The sequence below is a fragment of the Anopheles gambiae genome, chromosome 3 (assembly GCF_943734735.2).
Source record: "Anopheles gambiae chromosome 3, idAnoGambNW_F1_1, whole genome shotgun sequence".
Classification (NCBI taxonomy): domain Eukaryota; kingdom Metazoa; phylum Arthropoda; class Insecta; order Diptera; family Culicidae; genus Anopheles; species Anopheles gambiae.
The window spans coordinates 60,123,256-60,130,400 of NC_064602.1; the positions used below are offsets into that span (position 1 = coordinate 60,123,256).

The 7,145-nt window shown below is 42.3% G+C and overlaps 1 long non-coding RNA gene across 1 annotated transcript; it reads right to left on the reverse strand.

Annotated features, from left to right (window-relative positions):
- Positions 1 to 6,198: 6,198 nt before the first annotated feature.
- LOC133393814 (uncharacterized) lies at positions 6,199 to 6,929 on the reverse strand. The gene is made up of 3 exons (XR_009766407.1): positions 6,657 to 6,929; positions 6,396 to 6,599; positions 6,199 to 6,329 (listed from the first exon to the last, which is right to left on the reverse strand). It is a non-coding gene; the product is annotated as an uncharacterized LOC133393814 (long non-coding RNA).
- Between the last annotated feature and the right edge of the window lie 216 nt (positions 6,930 to 7,145).

Genomic DNA, 7,145 nt, shown 5'->3' on the forward strand with positions numbered 1-7,145 from the left:
CTAAATTATTGACCTCTCCTCAAGATGAGGACCTCTCCTCAATCAATACATTCTTACAATTGTGCGCTATTGATACTTCGTCTGATAATGACACTTTATTTGACATAGGTAAAGATCTCCTTGATGAACAAATCTCGTTAGTAGCTAGAACTGTTGAAGAATGTTACTGCAAGTTTCCTTTAGAGAAAATTATTCCACCGGAGTATGGTATGAAAATTAGCTTAATGCACGATACTCCAATATTTTCCAAACCGAGACGGTTGTCTTACGCCGAACGGAACCAAGTGAGAGAGATTGTTAAAAATTTACTCGAAAAGAATATAATCCGCCCTAGTAATTCACCCTACGCCTCGCCCCTTGTGCTGGTGAGAAAAAAGAACGGAGAAATCCAAAAGTGTGTAGACTACAGGCCTTTAAACAAAATCACAATCCGTGATAACTATCCTTTGCCACTGATCGAAACGTGCCTCGAGCATTTAGGGAACAAGAATTATTTTACGTTACTTGATTTGAAAAGTGGTTTTCATCAGGTTAAAATGGATGAAAATTCGATCAAGTATACAGCTTTTGTCACGCCTGACGGGCAATACGAATACACTGGTGGACATAAAAATAGGAACTTTTTTCTGTGACCGAAAGACATAGTTCTTGTCAGAAATATTTGGTAGCCCTGAAAAGGACTGTTTAAGTGGTTGTTGGGAGGAGGTGTTGCGGTGTTCCACTGAGCGAAAACACATTCTAACGGTCAATCTGGTGACCGTTATTCGCTATCACTTCCTGACAGCGTTTGGCCATATCGCCGATGAGATTACGGCATTCGCTTCTGTCTATGCGTTCCCACATAAACTTGCAGCGTGTCCATAGATCATCGGCTGAACGTGCAGGCTGGTTCTTAAGCTGACGCTTGAGAGTTGACCACAGATTTTCAATCGGGTTGAGGTCAGGACTCAACGCAGGCCACGGTAGAACTTGCACATCCTGGTTTGCCAAATAACATTTAACTGTTCGCGATGTGTGCTTAGAGTCGTTATCATGCTGAAAGATGTAATGCTCTTCGTCTCCGAATTGTTGTCGGGCGTATGGCAACATCTTACGACTAAGTATTTTTCTATACCCTTCCGAGTTCAGTGTCCCGTTGATACGGAACAAAGGACCCGTGCCGTGCCAGGAGAAGCAACCCCACACCATTACGTGGCCGCCTCCGTGACTAAGGGTTTTTATCGTATTTTTCGGATGATACGCCTGATTAGGAAAGCGCCAGACGTATTTAATGCCGTCCGAACCATCCAGATTGATTCTGGACTCATCCGAAAAAATGATTTTGCTCCACCAAAAGATGGATGCAGCTAAATGTTCTTCGGCAAACCGAATGCGCGCTTCTACGTGGTGCGGCTGCAGATTCCGAATCTTCCGTGGTCTCCGGGCACAGAACCCAGCGGCGTGTAAACGGCGAGACACCGTTTTCGCCGAAACTTGCAAACCAAGCTCCTGCTTGATACGAGTGCAAGTTTTGAAAGGATCCGCCCTGATCATCTCAACAATCCGCGCGTCAACGTCGGCCGTTGTTTTTCGCGGACGACCTGTCGATTTACCCGTAGCCTCGCTACGGCGTTGTCCACAAACGTCCGCAAACGGCCGAACGCCTTGCAGATTGTCTTGATTGGCACGTTCTCACGATACAAACCCTGAATGTGTTTTCGCTCCTCTGGTGTGCAGTGCTTTCCGCGACCCATGATGATTTTGTGGAATTTTTAAACAGCAACCTTTCACCTTGACCAATGATGGAAGAATGAAGCACAACACGGTTTGGCTCTCCTTTTATACTGCCGCAAAACGCTGCCGGCACTCAAAACTCAGATAAGTAGCGCACCAAAAATGAGAGTATAAAAGGCAAAATTCGGCTATTACAAATTCAGTACGCCTCGAACTGTTGGCGATGACACACCTAGTGTATGCTAAAAAACACACAAATTTTTTTTTCCTATTTTAATGTCCACCAGTGTACCTACGTATGCCATTCGGGCTGAAAAACGCGCCGGCCGAATTTCAAAGGTTTATAAACAACGTGTTGAGAGATTTCATTGAAAAGGGTAAGCTGGTCGTATATATTGATGATATCATTATAGCATCAGTTGATTTTTATGAACATCTTGATATCATTAAAGAAGTTTTATATACATTGCGGAAAAATGGATTGGAATTGCGTTTGGATAAGTGTAAGTTTGCGCATGAAGAATTGGACTACCTAGGCTATCGTGCAAATGCTGCTGGTATACGCCCCAGCGATCATCATATAAAAGCAATAACTAATTACCCACAGCCACAAAACAAGAAGCAATTGCAGCAGTGCTTAGGGTTATTTTCCTTTTTCCGTCGTTTTGTCCCATCCTTTTCTATGCTGGCCAAACCTTTAACCAATTTGTTGAAAGACAAAGTTACCTTCGTCTTCGATAATCAATGTGTTACAGCTTTTGAAACTCTGAAGAAAAAATGGGTTGAAGCACCTTTATTATCTGTATACGATCCTGCAAGAGAAACAGAACTGCACTGTGATGCTTGTGCGATAGGCTTTGGCTCAGTTCTATTACAGAGGCAAGAAGATGGAAAACTTCATCCAGTTGCCTACTTTTCGAAAACAGCATCTTCAGACGAGGCAAAATTGCATAGTTATGAGTTGGAAACGTTGTCCATCATTTATGCTTTGAAACGTTTTCATGCCTATGTTCATGGAATACCATTGAAAATTGTCACCGATTGTAACTCCTTAGTAGAGACTCTAAAAAATCGAAACACTTCGGCAAAAATTGCTCGCTGGTCGTTGTTCTTGAAGAACTACGATTATTCAATAATACATAGACCAGGTAGTTCGATGAGCCATGTCGACGCGCTAAGTCGTAAACAGGTAGCGATAGTAGTCGATGACAAAGATATTGACTTGCAGTTACAGATCGCTCAGTCTCGTGATTCATACATATCAGAGCTGAAGGAAAAAATAGAAGCGAATTCAATTGATGGTTATTTGATAAAAGATAATGTAGTGTACAGGCAACCTTCCCAGGATAAATTGCAATTACTGGTACCAAAAGAAATGATCAATAACGTCATTCGCAGTATTCATGAAAAAATGGGTCATTTAGGCGTAGACAAGTGTTGTACTTCAATTAGTAGACAATATAGGTTCCCTACAATGAAGGCACGCGTTGAAAATTTTGTACGAAACTGTTTGAAATGTTTAATCTATTCTGAACCTGCACGTAAAGACCAGCGAAATCTCCATAGCATACCAAAAGTTCAACTTCCTTTCGACACTGTACATATTGATCACTTGGGCCCTTTACCATCAATCGCATCGCAGAAAAAGTATATTTTAGTTGTGATAGATGCATTTACTAAATTTACAAAGCTTTATGCAGCAACATCAACTAGCAGCAAGAGCGCATGTAGTGCTCTAGAGCAGTACTTCTCATACTATAGCCGGCCAAGACGAATCATTAGCGATAGAGGGACATGTTTCACATCGAACGAATTTACCAAATTTTTGTCGAGTCGTGGCGTTACCCATATTTTAACGGCCACTTCATCACCACAAGCCAATGGCCAGGTGGAAAGAGTGAATCGAGTATTACGACCCATGCTTAGCAAAACGACTGACCCATACGATCACTCAGATTGGAGCACTAAACTTCGTGCGTTGGAATTCGCGTTGAACAACACAGTACATTCTTCAACATGTTTTACCCCTTCAATGCTACTGTTTGGAACGGACCAACGTGGTCCCCAAGTTGATGAATTAACAGAATTTCTCAAAGAAAAGTCGACCCAGGTACAGGCAAATCTAGTTAGCATACGACAAACTGCGTCAGAAAACATTATTCAATCACAAATAATCAATGAGGAACAATTTAGTAAAAAACATCGCCCAGCAATTGAGTTTCAAGTAGGAGATCTTGTAGTCATCCGCAATGTCGACAACAGCACTAATGTAAATAAGAAACTGATAGCTAGGTACAAGGGACCTTACATAATTCATAAGCGGTTGCCCAACGATAGATATGTAGTAAGGGACATTGACGGTATACAGCACACTCAAATTCCGTACGACGGCGTACTAGAAGCTGACAAATTGAGAAAGTGGATCTCGCAAGAAACAGATCCTGCTTCCGACTTAGGCGAAAGTTAATTGAGGCCAATTAAATGTCAGGATGGCCGAGCTGTAGAAATTTATAAATTTCGTGCCCAAACGTCAACCTCTGACAGCTGAGAGTGAAGCGAAGTGATGCAACCCGGTGACAGTTGTTATGTCAAATCGTAGAAATAAACCGGCTCAATTGCCACTTGAAAACCGAAAAAGCCAAACGTGTTTTCTGTGTGACCCCAAGTGTGAAGTGAGATTTAGCTACATTTACAATATATATTATGATTCTGCACGACGATGCCAATAACGTGTTACATATCTGATTGAAAAACTCTATTGTTGTTTTTCACACTTTTGCTGTGTGGAATTTTGCGACCAAATACTGGCGGTTTTCCTAATGGCACACACCAATTAAGAAAAAGGTAAGCATTTATATCGCTTGAGCCTTAATCCGGCTTAACTCTTTATTGTACTTAATCGCATACGCACGCGAAAACAATTTGTGCTCTTTATCATGAGTGTTGATCCCTACTGATCACATCGTCTACTGTCGCCACTTGGTTTAATTTACTCAGTCTTAGGGACTACCTTCAACCTGGCTAATCGTGGTGGCCTGGTTCGGCTGTTACAACTGCTTTGGCAACACATGAGTGTTAGACATATTCCCCTTAATGCTTACAAACCTTCAAAGCACCATTTCAAATTTCCCCTACAGGCCCTATCACATTGAGGAATTTGAAATTGAATTGGTATGTCAAACAGCGTTTAACATTTTTTACCTCGCTAGAGAAATGAATTGGTGTTCACTAATGTAGATTATGTCAACAAAAATTCTACTGTCAAGGTGTAAAACGGTGGTTTATTGAATAGAAACACGTAAATCACTTCTCAAAGAGTCTTCGTAAAACAACTAATTTGGCAAAATATTAGTATTTTTTATCGAAAGATATACAGTGAACTCTCTCTTATTTGACACCTCTCCAATTTGAAAAACCTCTCTTATTTGAACATTTTTCATATTGAGAACCCCTCTTATTCGACAGTCCCATCGCCTCTCAAATAAGAGAGAGTTGACTGTATGTTATATACAGTCCATTCCGTAATTTAGAGCGTCTCAAATTCCGACGCTCCTAAACCTAAATTTAGACAGATAAGTTCCGGAATTATTCGTGTAATGTAATAGGACCTTGATCATTAGAAACCGAAAAAATCAAGCATTCCGTTATTTGATGCGAAACACTGTAAAATATATGGAATATGACAGGAACGCGAGTGCGGAGCCGGCTTTGGAGCTGTTGGTGCGGAGCCGTCGGAGCGGAGCCGGCCCCGGAGCCGTTGGTGCGGAGCCGGCTCCGGAGCCGTGGGTGTGAAGCCTGCTCCGGAGCCGTGGGTGTGAAGCCGGTTCCGGAGCCGTTGGTGCGGAGCCGGCTCCGAAAATTTCCGGAGCCGGCCGGAGCCGGCTCCGGCCCCGGAGCCGTTTTGCCCATCACTAGTAAGGATCCATTTATTCACAGATATGTGTTTGCTGGATGGAGGTCGTACTTAGCAGGACGACGACATGATGTGTGTTTTTGTCAGGTTCTAAATGTGTGACGAAAGTTTACATTAAGTTTCAATAAAGTGTTTAATGTAACCAAAAATGACCGTGTTTATTTTTGCTTTTAGAATTAGTGCGCATTTGCGATCGTGTCTATTCATGAAAGAAAACGAGAAACGAAAGAAACAACTATCTTTACATGTGTTCGTAGCATGGCTCGAAAGAACACAAACACATTGAGAAGTGCAGAGCGCACCGTGCGTTGTGGGTGGGGTGGGGGAGGGCTCGCGTGAGTGTGTAACTCATTGGTCGAAGAGACCCCTTTCAACAATCTCAGAGAGAGTTTGTATGGAAACCGCCACAGCTTCTTCTCTGCTTCAACTTTGCTTGTTGGTATAAGCAGAACTCAGAGAAGAAGCTTTAAATGAACCGGCGCTCAGTGACGTCACGGATCGGATCGAATCCTGTCCGGAGAATGATTGTTCCAAATCGCTCAAGCCATCACCACACCCGCTGTCAAAATTAAATTAAAACGAAACTCTTTTGTTTACTTTTTATTCAAAGATAGCCGCGTCGCTTTTCGTGCGCTTATAAAACCCAGTTTTTGTGTAGATTTCTGTGTACAAGCTTGATTTCCTTGCTACCTATCCGTGTTACCTGTAAGTATGGAGATAAATATTAAAAATAAGACATTTTAAAGACATGCAAAACTCATCTACTTACTTTTACAGCTGTGATTGTGGGTGGTTGTTGTGTGCAATTCGAATGAAACAATCATCGAAATTAAAGACAAGCACACCTTACCTCAGCGTCGGCATCGTGCGTGAAGGCTAGAAATTTCATCCGGTTTTATTCCATGCTCCAAGCATTTTTTTTTCGCTTCCACCACAACTAAATCATACTTCCGTGGTTGATTTTATGTTTATTCTACAAAACAAAACGTTTTTAATGATAAATATCATATAATTTGCATAAAATACTTACAAAATCACGGCACACGCGAACACTTGTTGTTTACATTTTAGCTTCACTCTCATTTGACATGTCAAAAATTTGCAAGCCCCAAAGCGAGGATCAAAAAGAGGGGTGGGAGGGGAAAGAAGGTGATGAGATCGAAGCGGCACGAAATGACCGTTGCAAAAACCGCATGCACAGAACGCTAAGTCCCAGAAGAAGGAGATCGAGCTACGAATGTGACAGAGAGGGCATGAGAAAATGAGAGAATTTGAGTGCCATTGTCGGGAGGGACACCTCCACGCAAACAATGAGACCCCAAATTTTGAGTGATTCTTGCCGAGGGGTATGAGGAAGCTTGAGGAAGCACGGAGAAACGCGCTGCGATGAGAGTTCGCATTCTGTTTTACACGCGCGCTTCACTAACACCAATACAAATACCGTGCTTTGACGAGCCGTCTGTGAATGTGTGTGTCTTCTTTCAGCGAGCTCACCAACTTGGATCTGCTCGTCACATCG